The sequence below is a fragment of the Athene cunicularia genome (genome assembly GCF_003259725.1).
Source record: "Athene cunicularia isolate RWA chromosome 12 unlocalized genomic scaffold, athCun1 chr12_part1, whole genome shotgun sequence".
NCBI classification, from domain to species: domain Eukaryota; kingdom Metazoa; phylum Chordata; class Aves; order Strigiformes; family Strigidae; genus Athene; species Athene cunicularia.
The window spans coordinates 17,116,488-17,135,676 of record NW_020799116.1 but is presented as its reverse complement, the minus strand read 5'-3'; the positions used below and the strand labels follow the sequence as shown (position 1 = coordinate 17,135,676).

General features: G+C 43.5%; 1 long non-coding RNA gene across 1 annotated transcript; it reads left to right on the top strand.

Moving 5' to 3' along the window:
- Positions 1–208: 208 nt before the first annotated feature.
- LOC113484829 lies at positions 209–18,826 on the top strand. The gene is made up of 3 exons (XR_003399312.1): positions 209–219; positions 14,880–14,887; positions 18,610–18,826. It is a non-coding gene; the product is annotated as an uncharacterized LOC113484829 (long non-coding RNA).
- The last annotated feature ends 363 nt before the right edge of the window (positions 18,827–19,189 follow it).

The following is a 19,189-nucleotide window of genomic DNA, read 5'->3' as shown; positions in this document are numbered from 1 at the left end:
CAAGGCTTTTTTTTGCCATCCTGTAACTTTTGTTTAACGTTTTAGTTGAATTATTATTTCAGTTCCTGGAGCTGAAGCATCTAATCTGCCGCCAAAAGCAGCTCTACACTATGGAGCAGGCACAGAACAAGAAAGCAACCTTGATTTTACAGGAGTGTGTATTTCCCTGCATCTGAAAAGGCAATAAGCTGCTCCACTCATTTCAAAGTGTTTGTGTGAGTGTGCACAGCGTTCCACACAGCACAGCACAGAGGATGCATGAGGGTGCACAGCACAGAGGATTCACTGCATTCCACATCAAACCTCACCTCAGCAGATCCCATGGCAAAACCCAAGCCTTCACCTTAGTCCCACTGAACAGACAGAGCCTCAGAGGAGTGACCTTGCATAAGATACAGTTCTACAAGGTAAAGCATTTAGACAGGTCTAACAACTTTCAAAGGTGGGGAGACTCAGTACCAGCATTTTGTGCTAAAATCATGTGTCCTTTTTATATAGCCCAAGTAATTAATTAATTAAAAGAGGTATCAACTCTCTGAAGGTTGTTTCTACAGCTGCCTTTGTATGGTATGCATATGCCATTTGTTGAAATATTATAAGACCTTACAAACCATAAGCATTACTAAAATATTTTTTCCCACTCATGCTCCCTCCCCCTTCTTTATTTCAAGTCTATGCAAAACCTTTTGCTAAAGATCCAGATTCTCCCACTGAAAACAAGTGCCACTTGTCTGGAAATAGATCTTTTCTGCCTCAAAAAGCATCCAGAGCAGATGGCCAAAGACAAGATGCTCTGGTATCACGAGCTCACACTGCCTCTCTGATTACACGTAAGAGGAACAGTCGTAGGGAAGCATTAACCATTACAGGTTGCTTTACTGAAGGGACCAACATCAGGCTGCACTGGAGAAGAAAAGAATTCACATCAGTACTGAGGATACCAAACTGGATCTGAGTTTAAAATCTGATAATTCTCACCTTCAGTGTTAGGCCAGAGTAAAAGAGAGTGCTCCCACAAAACGCTGTTCAGGAGAGCTGTCCAGAGACAGGTGATCCACACTAACAGTAAAATGCTGCAAGTCTTCTCTAAAGAACTGGAAAAAAAAGGTCCTTTTAAAAGTTCAAGAGGTGCAGCCCTCATTTCAGAGGACACACGGCTGCTTGGATCAAGCTTTATTTTTACAGAACCTGAATCATTTCTCAATTGAAGAGAGCTGGGATCATTCTGCTGTCAGTATCTGCCACCAACAGTGCTAAAATTACAAAAAGCTCCAAAGTCAGCCGTAGCACGTTATCAGCTCTGGACCTTTCTACATTATCGCTGTGTCTCTTGCATCTACTGACAAAGAGCAGGAGCAGGTGGTGACACCTTTCAGGTCCGCCTGTTTAAGAGCGTAGGATCAAGCCCACTCTCTGCACACACATACTCAAAAAAAAAAGCTCTTTCTTCTCCATTTACCCCCAGTAGTAAATATTTGATTTTTCCCCCTGTTCTGACAATTTGATATGCCTATAATTATAGCTAATACCATAACAGTTGCTGTGCTGTCACTCATTTTTGCCCTCAGCCATGCCTGAGAACTGAAGGACCATACAGTTGCCTTCAGCGCACTGAACAAGTTGCTTAGTTCACACCCAGCTCAAGAAGTCATGCAGCTATGACTTTTCCCTTCCATAAGGATGACATGTGAACCAGAAAACATCATAAGATCCTTTTCCAAAACCCCTTTGCATTTTTATGTTTTAATTTGCAACGACAGCTCAAGAATGTACATTATCCAAGTTTGTCTAACAAATCGCAGCTAGAGAGCAAGCCAGTAACAAGCCCTTCATTTTAATTGATCATTTACATACACTTTAACATCCACCTCCTCCAGAAGATAAATTATCTTGCAGCATATGAAGATAGTTGTGCTAATTATGATTTCAGTTGCCATGAAACAGTCTTCAAATGTGGTCCCTCCCATCTTGTCATAAACAAGGTCTTGGGGTGTGGTTTGCTCAACAAGGAGCAATATCTACAGCTTAACTAAATGTACGTTTTCATATACGGTGGGATTGTGCAATCACATGCCACTTGCCATTTAAAGGCCAGAACTGGGTTTTGCACCAACTTAAGACAAATTCACAGAGAAAAAGCACATTGGGTATAGCCTCTGGTTCTGGAAACCATTAAATGACTGTCTGATGGAAAAGAGAAGTATGTTCATGGAGGAACTGCTCTGAACAGCCTCCTCCTGGATCTGGTTGCACAGCTGGCTTTTGGGAGATGGGCTTTGGTCTCACCTCCTTTGGCCATTGTAACAAGCCAGCTTGAAGCTGGGCTTCCCACCAGGTTTGGTCTAGCAGCAGGCTGATGGGGTGGCCTGTTCGTTCTCATCCTCACTTCTATGATAAGTGCTTTGTCTAGGGGAAGTGAAAAAAAGAAAATGCTCTTTGTAGTGCTGTTGGATAGGTTTTGAAACAGCTGTAGTTTGGTTGAACACAGAGGTTCAGGACTCACATTTCATCTTGTTTACACAAGGTAATATTTCATTCAGTGGCATAGGAATCTCATCTCATTTCCCTTGGCAGAGATGCTCTTTTGTGTCTTGTCTCTAACTAGGTGATAAGTTGATATTTGAACGTATAAGAGTACTCTCTGTATATTAACAGGAGTTTTGATACCCAGTGAATTTCAGCTTGGCACGATCTATGAGAAGCATTTGTCTGGCATCATGGAAATGATGCCAGGGCAGAACACGTCTGTCAGAAGACAAGGTACATGACCCTGCCGGTATTTTCACTTGCCAAACAAAGCAATGGAAAGATAGAAAAGAGACGGTCTCAAACCCCTTATTGCTATATCAACCTTATTCCAAATAGAAAAGGGGGCTTCTCTTCACCATGCACCAAGACTGACCTCCAGCAGAACAACCCAAGTCCTACCTTGGAAGCCACAATGACAACAAGCCTGGATGCTGGAGGACAATGGGGCAAGGAGCTGCTGTCCTGGCCATTAAAAAGAGCAAAACTATTTTGTTCAACTCCAAACTAACATTCTTGGTTTGTTCTTTTCAAAGAGCAGATTTGGAGAGTTAATGCTCAAGCTGACCCAAACCAGTGTCACTGTTCCATTAGCAAATGAGAGTTTTAAAACCAACTATTCTGACAGCACTAACAGCAAGCCAGGGTAGGCTTGGCATGAGAAGGTTAAAAGAAAATGCTGCCTGGACTACAGAGATAGCTGGTCAAGACACGGAGGGCTCTTTCACCTCTGCTGTCATTTGTGCTGATGCATACAGGTTTTGCTGCAGAACTTTGCTCGGTGGAGATAAACCATGTGCTCTCTGTGCCCAGCATTCAGACTCCTAAGTGCATTGCCCTTCTTTTTGCCCCTTGTCTTTGTAAAGATTTATATAACAAATTTTGTCGGATCACTTCAACGCTGAGTTATGTTCTGCAATAATCGTGAAATCCCTGCGTGGTAGGCCAGACATATCAGAAAGCATCACTGCAGAGGGCCTGCTATATATTTTGCCCGATGTCCTGTACATCACGAATGGTGTTTATTCCCAGTGTAACTATGCCAAGCCCAAGCAAGTTTCATCTTGGAGGAATTTTTCCAACAAGTCTCATCTCAATGAGGAAAACAAACAAAAAAAAATCCTTCTCTGCCACCCCCCAAGAAAAAACAAACCAAAACATGTGGCTTAAGGCCAATATAAGGCTCTCCCAACCTTCGAGCTAAAGATTAAAATACTTTAAAAGCAAACAACTGTTTGGTTTCTGTATTTCTCCATCACCTTCCAGACAGATAATGAAGCAAAAAAATGGAAGGATTGCAGATGCTACAGGCTTCTCCTTACATTTGTCCTTCATAGTCATTTGCTTCCTCCTCCTCACACACCCTTTTTAAAGATAAAATCCTATCTTCAAAGTACCTCTTTAAACCATCGCTAACTGCCTCATTGTTTTTGTTTTGTTTTTCTAGACAAATTCTCAGGTTTCAATCCACTGCCTTTAGGTGCAGGTGAGTCAAAACCTTCAAGATGTGGGAGGCACTTCATGTTTTCTAAACAGGGTTCAAGCAGTGAGGACAAGGAACTGGACTCTGGATCATAACGAAGCCCAGTGCTATGAGATATCTGCTCATGGAGCAAGAGCAACACCCGGGAACCATGGAGGTCTCTGATCCAAGCTAGGTTAGGTACCCTAAAGGAAAGCTGAGACTTCCAGTGTCTCTTCTCCCCTTGTCCTGAGACAGCGCATGAGCACAGGCTGCGAGGGTGGTGGGACAGTGATGTTGTAATTACCCTAGAGCTTGATCCTGAGACCCAGGACTCACTTGCTGCACAGAGAAAATACAGTCAGGATCATTAATAACTGGACAGCCAGAGCTGTGCTGTACATCTTCAGCAGATGCTGCACGAGGTGAACTCGCATCCCAACCACCTGGCTGCAGTCCATTTTGGTTGTGAGAGAAGGGTTGCTGTTTCCAAAACCTCACTTTATTGCAAAGTGTGGGCTTTTCCTGCACCAGGGGTAGCCCCTGCTAAGCTGTGAGTCCCCAGAGCCATCAGTCTGAAGTGCACAGTGATCACAGAGGAGCTGATAATTGCATGCTGCTATTGCTAAATGGTTTAGTCACTTGTGTATTTAATAGCAGTCAACTCTGCATTTATATTCAAGACGAGATACAGTCCCATGTTAACAGTAGCATCTCCTAAAATGGGCTTTCAATGAAAACTTTACTATAAGGTCCTGAATTCATTCAAATCAGCACAGCCCACTGACACCAGCAGAGGTTCAGTTCACACCAGTTGGGGACAAGACCAATTGCTATTAAATTTGCAACACTCTGGGTCTGTGTTTGAACCAGGCTGATTGTGCCCAAACTACTAAGTGCTCCTAGAAGGCTGATGGACTGATGTTATTGATTGGGATGATGTGGCTGCCAACAGAGAGTCTGCATAGAGCATTTCAAAACCCAGTTTTATTGCAACACTAAGCTGCATTGTCCTGTAAAAGCCTTGAAAAAAGGTTGTGATCAGAGTTTTGTTAAAGTTGGAATCAGTCCCTTCCTAGAAATGCTGCCAAAAATGCCTCCATGAGGCTTCTTAAGTAGGTCTTACTGCTCTTGCCTTTACTTCCTATTGCCTGGGACTGGCTTTTCTCCTCCTAATTTTATCAAACTTGCTTATAACCCTCTCATCCCTCTTGCAGCCTTCAGCATCCCAGTCTCCTTAGTCCTCTCCATCCCCATGGACTCCTCATGGTAAGGACAGACCTCCAGCATAGACCACAAGTCCAGTGGGTACCAGCTTGGCTCCCTCAGTATTGTTGGTACCTGGAGACTGCTGGCACAGTCTACAGGGCATGTCCATTATGCTTATGATTTACCTCCCTGAAGTTTCATCATCAAAATTGGAAAAAGCTTATTTAATGCTTTCCTGAGTTTTCCTAGAGGGCTGATTCTTTGCTGTTGTCCTTAAAGAACAGAAGTACAATTGGGATTTCCTTGAGGCTGACACTGGAAGGTATATAATAATTCAGATTTACATTATCTTGCTTCCTATGGGATCCTCTGGCCCTTTACAAACTGCACAAGCATAACAAAACAACACAATAAAATGTGCAAACATGTTAACTGAAAGATCTATAGTTAAAATTTCAATGCCTAGGTACTTCCCACCAATAGTCTGCAGTATAAACCAGTGAAATTGGGCTAGTACTACAAAAGCAAACACTTCTTTTAACTTTGCAGTCAAATTAGGAGGAAACAGGAGGAGAGTGAGCCAAGCTCCTCCTGGTATAATCAGCTGCAAAGCCATTCAGGCAGAGTCTTCACACCCGTTTACAAATTCCAGCTCTGACCCAGCTCCTCAGCGTGCATCAAATCAGTATCAGCTTTGAGGAAAAGAGGAGCAATGCTCCTGTCTCTGAAGCTCAGCAAATGCTGGCCCTGCCTAATTCTGTGAAAACAGCTTCGCAGTTGGGACCACTGGCTGCCAGCTTTCTACAGTCTTGATGTAATACACCAGCCAGCTGCTGTAATATCTTAACTAAGATGGATGGACAGGTCTCAAAGGTATCGCGAATACACCAAATCTAGTCCTCTCTTAAGGAATCATTTACTATAATGCAAATACGTCCTTGCTCCCAGCAGGGAGCAGTTACAGTGCAGTCCTCCATCCAAGCAAGAACAACAAAAGAAGGGACCTAGATAATCACTGAGGAAAAACATAGTTCAAAACTACCCAAGCACCTGACCGCCAGGGCTTGAGGCCACCACTGCCCCCACTGGCATACCCCAGTGTACCTCGATGAATCCTCTCTTGTTCATATATAGAAAAGGCTGCTGTGAAAATAACACTACAGGTCACAACAGATCACTTGGCACTGAAAAATGCTTGTATTCAATTTTTCTTCAGTTCTGTTAGCCTTTTGGCCACCTTCCTAAATTTGACAGTAACATCTGTCATGTAAAGCCAATTCTGGTGGGGTGGGTTTTTTTTTTGATGTCTTTATATGAATCTTCTGCATTTTAAAAGGCAGAAGCCTGATGAGAACTGGAGAAAGAGGGACTAACATGTCCCAGTGGAGTTACAGAGAAAGAGGTTAGCAAATGCCTGTGCTGCTGCTGTTAAGGCAATGTTGCTGTAGTGGCAGTGGTCTAAGGATGATTAACCAGTTAATGCCTCCCTAAACTTTAGCAGCTTCTATTTCAGATCTGAAAAAGATCTCCAGGGCTACTTCTTGTCAGCTTTATCCCCAGCTGTATCAGCTGGTTTATTCTGAGATACTCTTGCTGGCACTATTAGAGACAGGAATCTGTTTCACTGTTTCCAACATCTTGTTCTTCTTGGTCAAGTTTTACCAGGCATAAACCCCAGTTTATCATCCCGGACAACTTCTCACAAACAGTTACACAATTGGAACAGCAGCCAACAAGGGTAATAAAATTCCAGCTGGAGCGTAACCACACAGGTCCCACTCCTGAGCCTGTCTCCACCAGGACAAGGGCATCACCTCCAACAGGAACAAGGTGTTTTCCAATGCTGGCTCCTCCTCTGGTCCTGTGTCTGAATGTTCGAGATTCATTATAAGGCCTGGGAATGGGGATCATGTCACTGAGAACTCCAGTTTCCATTCATGTGGTTAGAAAGAAAAAAGGAATAACTGCTTATAACCAGATTTTTGATTGCCAGAGGCTTTCAGTGCTGCAAATCTCAATTAACAGCTGTCCATCAGAGACACACCAGCTTGCTCTGCTTTCTGAATGAGCACTGCTTGCAACACTGTCAAAGATTTGACTCAAAGCTATTCATGGGGAAAGGGATAGCAGACACAGCCTGTGGGACAAATGTGAATGCCTGCCCTACTCAAGCCGTTCTCAGAAGCCATTCAGAAGGACTTTAGGAGATTAGCCCTTTAGGCAGAGGTGAATTTTAGAAATCCTTCTCTGATACCACAGAGACATACATCACTAGTTTCTATCACTGTTAGTAGAAGCTAATGTCAGGGCTCTGCAGACAGCCCTGTGACCTTCTGTTTAAAGATTTATCAGCTTTACACCATAACACTGATATCAGCCAGCTTTTAAAAACAGCTTCCAAGTGCACAGGCATGAGCCTGCTCACAGTTACCCTGATTAAGCCAAGAACAGAATTCATTCCTTATTGCTAATAGGAGAAATGGAACAAAAATGAAGCTGCTGTAAATAAACCAAAGTAAAGGCCAACTTCTGCCCTCAGCTGTATGTGAGCTGGAAGGGGTCATTCAGGGAAGACAAGCTAATTGAGTCTGGGGAACGATGCCAAGGATGGGGCTGCATACCTCTCTCTGTGCCTCACGCTTCCCCCAGCATCACCAGCAAAGCAAATTCTGCCTATTTCTTGTGTAATCAGGCAGACTCTGGACTAGACTGCAGTCAAACAGGGAAAGCCACAGCCAGTCTAGACACATCCGTGCCAATAGTACAGGAGCTAGACTAGATACCCATAAGCAGGCAAGCTGCAATGGTGCAGGATCTGTGCAGAAAAAGTTGTCTTAGGTGGGTTTTTCAAAAGGAGGTAAACTTCTGTGCCAGATGCTCTGCTGATATAGGTAGGCCAAGCTCCATAGATATTGGTGCCTCTGCCGGTGGCTGGCAGCTAACAGTTTGGCTCTGAAGGGCTTTAACCACATCAGCATCTGCTACATTTCAGGTTGGAGCAAGATGACTTGAGGTTCCTCAAATGCATCTTTCAAACTACAGTGAAGGAAAGCCACAAGGGAAAGGCTGATGCAGTATACACATGAAGCAGGGAATAAATTTACTAGAAAAGCTCCCCTTGTGACATCACCTTTCTCTCCATGAGGTTTCATTACTTAGCCGTACTGCCCTTTGGTTTATCAGCCACCCTCTTCCTTTATTAAAAATAAAACATTCAAACTCCGCACTAATTCATGTGAGAAGACTCTAAATATTGCACATGTGCTCTTCACCAAAACAGCATACAGTCCCACATTTTCTTTTACAAAAACAACCTTCCAAAACTCAGTAGTAGAAGGATCAATTTAGGCTATGCTGCTGTAACCCAGCCATTATTTAGCTCCTCCAGGCACTGTTGTACATCGCATTTCCCTCCTTGATGAATTACATCTCACAGAAACCTGGCCTGGCTCTTAACTACTCCAAAACCTGAGCCAACACAGGAGTGGGGTTGACTTTAATCCACCTTGATGCTTTCACTAGTTAAGGACTATTAGAGGCTGTACCTATCTCAGGGAAATTTAGACTATGCTTCTCATAATCCTGGCAGCAGAAAATAAAGCAAATTCTACCAGCAGTAACAAGGGACTGGGAGTAAGGACAACATCTGGGCTTCCAGGGAAAGCCCCTGGGAGTTTGTTATGAAGGGACTGTATCCTTTCTCTTACTATCTATTTATTCAGCCAGGACTGGATGCTTTAGCCACATTGTAAGGGAGAGTCACCCCATTACATCTCATGGGAAACTCATTTTCATATGAGTTCAAGTTCACTACAGCTGAAGGGATTTGTGCAAAAGGAGCCTGTTAAAATGTAACCAGTCATCGGATGTGCCAGTTAATCATCTACTCTGAAGCTTGTCCCCTTTGATAATAATTTTCCATGGTCACAGAATTAAAGCTTAACTGGTCATTGGCTTCAAAAATGACCTTGTCTGACAGGGAATGTAGAAGAGGAAACAACAGTAACATGACCTTTTTGTGTAAATTCTCAATGGTGATAGGAGAGAAGGGGAGAAAAATACTGCTGGCTATTTCCAATTGACTCAGTGATTTACCTCAACCAGCCTGTAACCTTCCCCCCAGTCATCTCCAGGCACCAAAGAAACGCTCTTGCCTCCAGGAGCTCTAGAGTAGCGTCAGATTGCAAAGGCAGCCTGAACACTGCATTTTCTCTAAGAGCCCTACCAATGTGGTGTATTAGACGCACTCTGGGGAAAGCACAGGAACATTACAGCTTTGGACTGACCGATGAGGTGCCAGCAGGGATGGACGCCTTCCTGCTCAGCCACCCTGAATGGGGGGGCCAGGACGCTGCTTGAGAAAGGACTGCAGGGATAAGCTGGTTCCAGTGTCAGCAAAGACATGATGAGCTGAATGCTTTCTTCCTGCAGTTACTGACCTGTCCTCAAGAAATATGATGGAAATATAATAAAGAAGTATTTAAAAATCCAAACTACAGGTGGAAGAGTTTCCAAACAGATACTGTGACAGCTTTCTTCACCACATCCAGGATCAGTAGAAACAAGTAAGAGGTTAAAACACTGCTTTTCCACTGAACTCACGGTGTTAACACAATTTTACTGCTCTACCTGCTATCACTCCAGCATTACATGTGGAACTATTTTAGCTGGCTAATGATGGGATGGAAATGAAACCTAACTTTTCCTAGACAGCTAACCAACACTGCAAAGCAAAGGACAAGGATAAGACACAGACATCACCCAACGTGAAAGCCTCAACTTGCTATGATATCCATACCAGACTTCACCTGGCATCCAGCGTTCACGCAGAGAAGATGCTGGGGAGTCAGGGCTGGTCACACACATGGTCACCAAAAGAATTTCTGGGGATGGGGCAAGAGGGGAACATAATTCACTACCACATTTAAGGAATCAGTCACAGAGTAATGTGTATATGTGACTAGAAGGACTGTCAAAACAGAAGAAGCTTTTAGCACAAGTCCTCTCTTTTCAATAGCACCTTATTCAAGACTTACAACTCCACTAAGAGTGAAATTTAAGCTTAAAATCCCTGAAAACATGACTCAATCCAGTGAGATGATAAATCAAGGACATGAAGAAACAGCCATTCATGTATGTAATTATTTATCCCATGACTTAAGATAAAATGTAATTTAAGTGGGTAAAAAACACAGAGAGAATTAAACATCTAAGAGAATATTTAAGTGTGTCTTTTTTTCTTTTTTAAAGATTTTGGATCAAACCACACTGAAATTAGAAATTTTCAAAACTCCTCACATGTTAAGACCTCCTCAGCCAGAAGTCCCCTCCTTTCCCTGCTTGTGCCCACTCATGGTCTTGGTTTCACTGGACACTTGCAGTGTGTGGGCTTGGAAGAAACACCCTGTCAGGGCTGCTGAACTGAAGTCTCTGAGCTTTCCTAGGTGCTCTGCTTCAAGCCAGCTTCCCCAGGTGAATTGACCAACAGCTGGAAACCTGGTATTTCCATATCCACTCAGCTATTTTGACCAGAAAAATTGGTTTTCAAGTCACCTACTCAGTTAAGATCTTGCTGGTGTGGAGATTGTCCATGAGGAAACTTGGAGCTGCACCTTGGACTCTGCAAAAATTCAGAGCCTGAAACACCTTCATGTCAGAGACCATGGTTTCATGGGGAATATACCAACCACCCCAATGACACTACTTGCAGATACAGCTTGAGATCACAAGAGAAAAAAACCCCACAGTAAAAAAGAAGAGAGGACACTTGGAAGAGTCTTGCAGCTGTGAGGCATCAAGTACTCACTGTTGTGAAATCAAAAAATTCTCCAGTGCAATGAAGAGCACAAAGATGATGTTTATATTTGCTGCCTGTCAGCAAGCTATTTTGTACTAAATTTCCCTGCTGATCCAGTTGCACTGTGATAGCAGGTGTCTGGTACCATCAATCACATGTTATTGCATTTTTCCCTTCCACCTTCAGGTGTAAGAGACACAATGCATCACTGTACAATAGGAGAGGAAGAAGACACTGCCTAATTTCCCATAGGATGCAATATTTATCCTGTAAGTGCAGATTAACTGAATAACTTGCTAGCTTTGTGTCAAGGCTTGTAAGAAGTGGTGACTAATCCTAGCTAGTGGGGATTAACAATGTTTGCTGTGGGAAATGTGCCAGACTTTTCAATTATATCATGTCTTACAAACAGATTGCAATAGTTCTAAATGAATACAACTGTTTTCTTGCCACAGCACAGTGATAAAAGGGTACATCCTTTCTATTTTTTAATGCCACAGACTAGAGCAAGCCCCAGCAAGAACATCACATGAATGGACAGCAGTACCAGAGTCTGTTATTGACTTAGAGTAGTGTAAGAGGAGGAGAAGGATGCAGTGTGCATTCAGAAGTCCTGAAGTTACACTGTAAGAAGCTACTGTTGAGTGTGCATCACCTGTGCTACCCTTGTAGGTCAACACGTGCACACTGACACACTTTCCAGAAGGAGCAAGAACCAGAAGGCAGCCTTGAGGAGTGGTGCTAAAGACTCAGGCTCCAAGCAGTACACAAAGCCACCTTCACAGCTGTGGAAGATCACATGATTAGCTTGTCATCATTAAGGAAAAAAGCACAAAGAGGTAAAAACAGCTAAGGAGAAGTGTGACCACTCCAGGTGGTGCAAAAACCATCAGCAGCTCAATTTAGACTTAGTTACAAGAACAAAACTGGAAGCAAATGCAGTACCATAGTCATTAATTCACCATGTGGGTGCTAGGCTTCCTATGGGATCCAACATCTACTGCAGCTGCAAAGCCAAGCACCTGTGTTTAAGGTGTTTAAACCATTTTCAAGGCTCTGCCCTTTAGAGAAGTCTGGTCCTGGACTGAGCTGCAGACCTATGAGACAGCTACAGACAGCCCTCTCCATATGAGGACTTCACTCTAAACCAGGTAGTTCAAGTTAAGGACAATTGATCTGAGCAGGACAGCTGGGGTGCTGGTCACCTCAGAGAGGAGGCGCTGAAAGCACAGAAGGGAAGACCAGAATAGTAACTGTGGTGAGCAGCACTGCTAGGACTAAAATAGAACTGCAAGAGCTTTCTGATGGTGTTCCGCTTTTTATGGTCAGCCACAACACTTGGGCAAATATAACTAGTATGTACTAAGCAATCCAAGAGGTCCTTGCAAGAAACCTTTCCTCCATGTCCTTTTCCAAGCAGCTGCATGGGTTAGCTAGAGCTGCAGAACACCACAGTTACAGATAGGTTTGGATGCCTGGCTTTTGAGGTGTAGTACCCAGTACCACAATGCAAACAGCTTCTGTATTCTTTGCCCCGCTCTTGACCTGTGTACAGTCAAATTCACTATGCTAGTAGCTGGAGGGCAAGAAAACACAGACAGGACATGGCCTACAATGGGAATCCAGGTGCCAAACCACTATTTTTCTGGCCTCTGCTTCTCCCCAAAGCAGTCTCTCACCCTGTGCCACAGACCATGGCACCTGCAGTCTCCATTCTGGCTAAAGGAGAGCTATTGCAGGGACACTACAAGCGCTGCAGCAAACCAAGAGCTCCATCTGGCAAGCTCAAGCATCCCACTGTGTTCTTACCCAGAAACCCTTCCCCATGCAATTGTGTTGTGCAGAGGTGCAGCTCACAGCTTTTCATTTCACTGCATCACGTCAGTATAATGGGGAGACACAAGACTCCTTACAGTAAAGAGGTCTGTGATACAGGACTCAAAGCAGCTTGGAGTGATACAGCCCATCTTGACCGCTTCAGCTCATTTCTACACACCCGCAGTCAGACCAAGGGCTTGACTCAGCACCAGTCTGGAGCTTCCATTTGATTTCAAAGACCTCTGGAGAAAAAGCAAACCAAAATAAATACAAAAATAAAACAAACCACAGAGGCTCAGTGTGTAAGTATTGCTCTCCTGCTTGCTGACCTGACAGAGTCCAACACCCAGGAACCAAACCACTTGTCTTCTGAGCTGAACTCTTCTGGTAGTAAACCTGCATTCAGACACACCCATGGGAGCTTTATGCATTGTACAAGACAGAACCCCCTTTCTGTGCTCCTCCTGGAGCTCTCTTAATGAGCTACGTTTTAACCTTGATTTCTCCCACATGTATCAGGAGTTATTACTACTTAATAGTGCTCCAAGGTCCTGGGGAGTAACAGTAGCACAGAGGTAATTAGAGGAAAAGGAACATCTACTTTGGTGTAAGGTATACAGAGCTGAACAGAGTATTTCACAATGGCATGACTGCCCACCAAAGATGGGCTAGTCATTTTCCAGGTTGGCAACAGATTGGCCCATGGTGACTGCACACACCTCCATAGAGAGCTTGTCTAGAAAGGCATAAAAATCACAAAATGGCCCCCAGCCAAGTGACAAGGCCATTCTGTAGCACAGAAGACTTAAATCCAGATTCTGCATCTTAATATAGAGAAGGGATTTGAAACTGGGTCTTGTGCCTCACCTAGCAGTGCTCTCAGCAGCTAACTACAGGGAGGAGTACCACCACACGTTGGTTTCCTGAATATTTCCATATGAAATATTTAATTTATGACTTATTAGTTTAACTGTAGTTATTTGCCAAACACAAACAAAAGCTGCAAGTAGCTTAAGACTGGTTGAAAATGCACTTTGGGAAAAAACATAAGCTTGAAGCAAGTATAAATGCCAAAGGTAACCTTTGGCTTCATACCTGTTTTTTCTGGCTACTGTTCATCAATAGGTCTCTGCTGGCTGATGCAAATGTGGCCAGACACCATCACCCCCATTTTGCAGTCAAGAGAAAAGGGGGACAGGGAAGAGAAGTGCAGGATGTCTCACAGGCAGTGCTGCTGCTCTGCTGAGCTACGCTCAACCAAAAGATTGGCCTAGTGAGGTTCTCAAGGCTCATATATGGACGGCTTAATATCAGCAGAGACAAGTTTCTCCCGTTTGTAAACAGTTATTTAAGTAACAAAGTTAAACATTTCCACTTATTTCTCATTCCTACAGTCTTGTAAGTCTTCCTTGTGATTTTCAAGGAGCTCTGAAATTTGCTGGGAGCTAGAAGAAGCCTCTCTCATTCCAATAGGCGGGTCTCCAAGGTCACATAAGCTAAAACCAGAAGTGAGGCATGACGTGGAGCAGGGCTTAAGCTGCTGTGTTTCCCAGGCCTACCAGCTTGGGGGCCCATTTGCTTGGCTGCACTTAGCAGCAGGGCTGGGCAAGAATGCAGAAGTCTGAGGTGGGAATCAGGCAGGAGCAGTTGTAGGGGGATGGACAGGAAGGACAGGGAGACCAGACGTGGGTAGGCTTGGGGTAGGGGGGAAAGTGGTGACAGTGAGACCTACTCCAAAAACATTGGTCTTTACTGCTTCAGATTCTTCAGTAAAATAAGGAGCCAGAAACCTACTGTCAACCTCAAAGAAAGCTTTGGTCATCTCCAGGCTGCTGCAAGGAGAGCTGCTCCCACAAGCATTTGGAAGTTCTGTCTCCACCTGTCCACTCCTGCCTTCCTTCTACTATTATTTTTAATGAATCATGCACCAACCTCCCTCCTTGATTTATTTGCCAAAAAAAGATTTGCATGGGGTGAGAATTAAAGAGGTAGAATGTGATATTCATCGGTTTGTGTGCCTCTGAACCTGACCACATCCTGATGCATCAGCTCCTCACAGGTGTTCAGATACTGTGGTAATGGGTGTTTGTATAAAACACACAACACAACAATTACAACACCCAGTGAAGCACTCCACAGCTGTGTCCAGGAGGCTGATAGGAAAAGGAGTCATGTACTAATTTCCCCAATACATGCTTTAATGAACAAGCCCATTAACTCTATTACCGGGCACTGTTTCCAACCTGCTGTGGGACAGAGGCCACCAATGCCATGGACACTAAGCTGTACATCTGAGGGTCCCAACCCCAGATGCTTTAAAAATGGGCAAGCATCAGGAGTTGGGCAGAAGTCCCACACCATTCCAGCTAGTTATGCAGGGCTAGTGAAGACCACATACACATAACTTTGTCTTCCTCCCAAAGAACTATATTGGCACACGCAAGGTGAGAAATGGACACGGGAGCCACCAACACACTTCTCCCTAAAACTGCAGGAAGCCTTACAGCAAAGCTTTCCCTCTGCTACTGCCCACAGAGCATCTGTCCCAGGACTCTTCCACTCCATGCCCAGATGCTTCCCCAGCCTCACAGGGAGCTGCATGCCTGTAACAGAAGAGACAATATCTGCAGTTTTCCATAAGGAGGGAGCAGGAGAGACAAACAATGCTACCCACACACAGCCTAAGCCCCTGCATTAACAAGGGATTTGCCAAATTAAGATGGAGCTAAAGTAACTTCTACCTGAGCCTTGCACCAGGCAGGCTTTTTCTTCTGGCCCTCCATCAGGATGGCTCACAAACTCACCCCAGCCATATCTACCTCTAGAGATCCATTCTGACCTGCAGGAGAGGCATGTCTGCCCTCACCAACGCTAGGTAATCCATCCTTCCTAGCCATTTCCCAGAGTATTTAGTATTTGATGACAGTTTGGGATGTTCCTTACAAGCAGCCCCATTCACTCGCCATGATAGTCTGCAAACCCAGTTCTTGCATCCTGGTGCGCTCCTACCACCACAGAAACAACTACCATGATCACCATGCTCTTCACTGGACTTGCAAGCAACAAGTGACTTAACACAATCTCCTACACAGGTCAGGCTTTTGTGGATCTGAATTCCAAACTCTCCCTAGGACACTGCTGGACTTGACAAAGTGCATAGTTATTACACCATCAAAAACAAGAGGTAGGAGAAGAAAGAGGAGGTTCCTCAGAGGAAGAGGAAGATATGGGCTGGGCAGTTCCATTCCCCACAGTTTTCTGATCAGCCTTCAGAGATTTCAGACAAATGCAGGATTGTAATGAAAATGTTAGTGGATAATATTTGACAGATATAAATTTTACACACCAAGTACTCAGTATGCATACTATATAAAAATATTTTAAATAACTTTGTACTAAAACCCATACTCCCCTGGAAGCAAGTAACAAAGAATATACTCATATTCTTTGTTTAGCTCACTTCCTTATGTAAAGTTCAGATTTCCTTCTAACGCAGTGGTAGGAGAGTTGTGAAATACAAATAGTTTTTCTTTTTACTCTTCATCATTATGTACAATATTGACTGCTCCCACTCACTAAGATTAGCTATATTTTGTAAACAGAAAATGCACTTTAGCAGTGTAGATTTTTTTCAAGGCTTTCTCAATTCTGCTGACGTAAAGCTTTGCATTGATCTATTAAAATTGCTCTTTCGTCTAAGTACCTTCTAAAAGGCCATATTCCTTTTCATGGCAATGACCATGGTCTTTAACCTGTACTTTTCACCACTGTTACAAAACTGTCTCCTTCCCCTAGACCTACATCACATTTTTGACCAAGTTACAGTTTCATTTGAGAATATTTGATTTGTGATGATCCAAACATTCTGGAAATCATTCTCCCAAACTTGACTTTTTTCTCATTTTCCAGATGACACTCTAAACATTCTGGTACTTCTTGTCCAGAGAGAAGAGCTCTAAAATTTGTGAACCTTCTTAATGGGTTGGTTTCACACTTGTTTTCCTAGTATTTAGATGAACGTTTTAACAATATCAGATATTGTTTAAAAGTCTAGTCCTGTACAGTATAAACATTATCTAAAAGTATTTTTTGTAAAAAAAAACCTGTATGAAATGCCTGTGTCTTTCAGAACCTCAACATACACTTCATTTCTCTAAGTACTGATTTGGGCTATGTCTTGGTACAGGACCTCATTGCTTCTTCTACTCAGCCAAAATTATCATTAACACCAGAGTGTTCGGCTTCTCAAGCAAGAATGGAATATGCTTTTTTGGCACTAGAATGGTTAACTGCTGACATGATATTTTTAAGATAGCTATGTCAATTTCAACTTTTCCACTGATTTGGGAGTTTAGTGTTGCTTCTGTTGCTTTTCCATTCTAATGTTCTAATTTCTCTTGAGCAACACCACTCCACCCCCCATTTGTTCAACTGTTTAATAAACCATTTCCGCTTGTATTTTGCATGTAATCCATGCCAGAAGCATTAGCTGTAGATTTTATAACTGCTACTTAGCTGGTATAAATATCATCATTCAGTCTCAACTGCCAAATTTCTGCAATATATCTTTAGTGTCAATGATTACACTATTTAAAATATGAACTAATCAGTGTTGGTACAGCATTTTCTCATTTGAAGAGAGATTTAATAGATTTTTTTGGACTACAGATGCTTTGGAGAAATTAGTCTTTGAAATCTAGACTGACCAACTGGACAGTTTCTTAATAAAAACAAAGAACGGGCTGTTTCTCTCGGCTAAGACTACTAAGAATGTAGTTGCTCCCTTCAGTGTTGCTTTGATAAACAGATGGTCTGTGGTCATTTCTTCAATGCAAAGCATATACTGGTTGAAAATGGAGTTGGTTCAACGCAAGCACTGCCTTCTTGTTAATGCCCAAGGCAGAAATGAGTTAAAGGTAACAGGTTGGCACTGACTCCTGTCTTGTGCTAGAAAGTGGCACCTTTATAGCGGGAGATGTCAGGAAAAGGATTCTTTGTAATGGAAAGGATGCTTCTTCATTACTTTACCACAGGGAAAAGGTGTAAGTTTTCGTTCCTCCTTTCATTCTGATTCAGTTTTGGGCCCCTCACTACAAGATAGATATTGAGATCTTAGACTGTGTCCAAAGAAGAGCAACAAAGCTGGAGAACAAGTCTTATGAGGAGCAGCTGAGGGAACTGGGATTGTTTAGTTTAAAGAAGGCTGAGGGGAGACCTTGTCACTTTCTACAACTACCTGAAAAGAGATTGCAGTGAGGTGGGTGTTGATCTCTTTCCCAATTAACACATGATAGGATGAAAGTAAATAACGTCAAGTTGTGCCAGAGGAAGTTTAGACTGGATATTAGGAAAAATTTCTTCACCAAAAGCATTACCAAGCATTGGAACAGGCTGTCCAGGGAAGTGGTTGAGTCACCATCCCTGAAAGTATTTAAAAGATGTGTAGACGTAGCACTTAAGGACATAAATTAGTGGTGGACTTGGAAGTGTTAGGTTAACAGTTGAACTCAGTGATCTTAATAGTCTTCTCCAACCTAAATAATTCTACGATTTTTAAGAAAATGTTTTCTTCCTGCTGTTTCATTCAGTATTTTAATAACACTTTATAAAGGTGAAGATTGGAAAAATGTCCCTCCTCCTTTTGTCCAACACTTTTCCTGTGCTTTGGACTACCTTCTTGTATACCTAATGTAGGCTTCTTCCTACATATGTGCATACTTCCTACATACTGCTCTTTGTGTTTACAGCATGGCCCAAATTAGCGACCTAAAATATCTTGGATCACGTTTCTTTACAGACACTATCTCAGTGAAATAACAACAAAGAATATAAGGACACTTTTGCAGGTGTCAGGGGTGTCCAGCTGAAAAAATTCCTGAATGGGGCCATGGGATGTCCTACGCTGAAGCCCTCCTGCTCCTCCCTGCGGACCCAGTCTGGGACGCAGCTGGACACAGCACGGTCCTCTCATTGCCTACAGCCGTTCAACACCGCTTCACTGACTCTGGGCTTGGGAGTCCTGCCAACAGTGGCTCTGGGAGCTCAAAGCAACAAGTGCTCTTCAGCAGTTTCTCCTTGGGCCGCTCTGGCCGCATCTGCCAGGGCACCATGGCAACCATCACCGTGGTGTCACGCTGTGATGTCACTGCTTCGCACCACGGGCATCACAGTGACATGCCAGGATACCCCACTCGTACCCACAGTCAGCGGGCACCAGTTGGCCTGGGCTTGCTGACTGGCAGGACAAGACCCGGCTCTCCAAGGCCAGGGCCAGCGACAGAAGCTTCGGTCCAGCTGGGACAGAAAAATGGAAAGCGAATTCTCATCCCTCTGCTTTCCAGAGAAGCTGTGGAAAATAATGGAAAGTGACCAGTTTC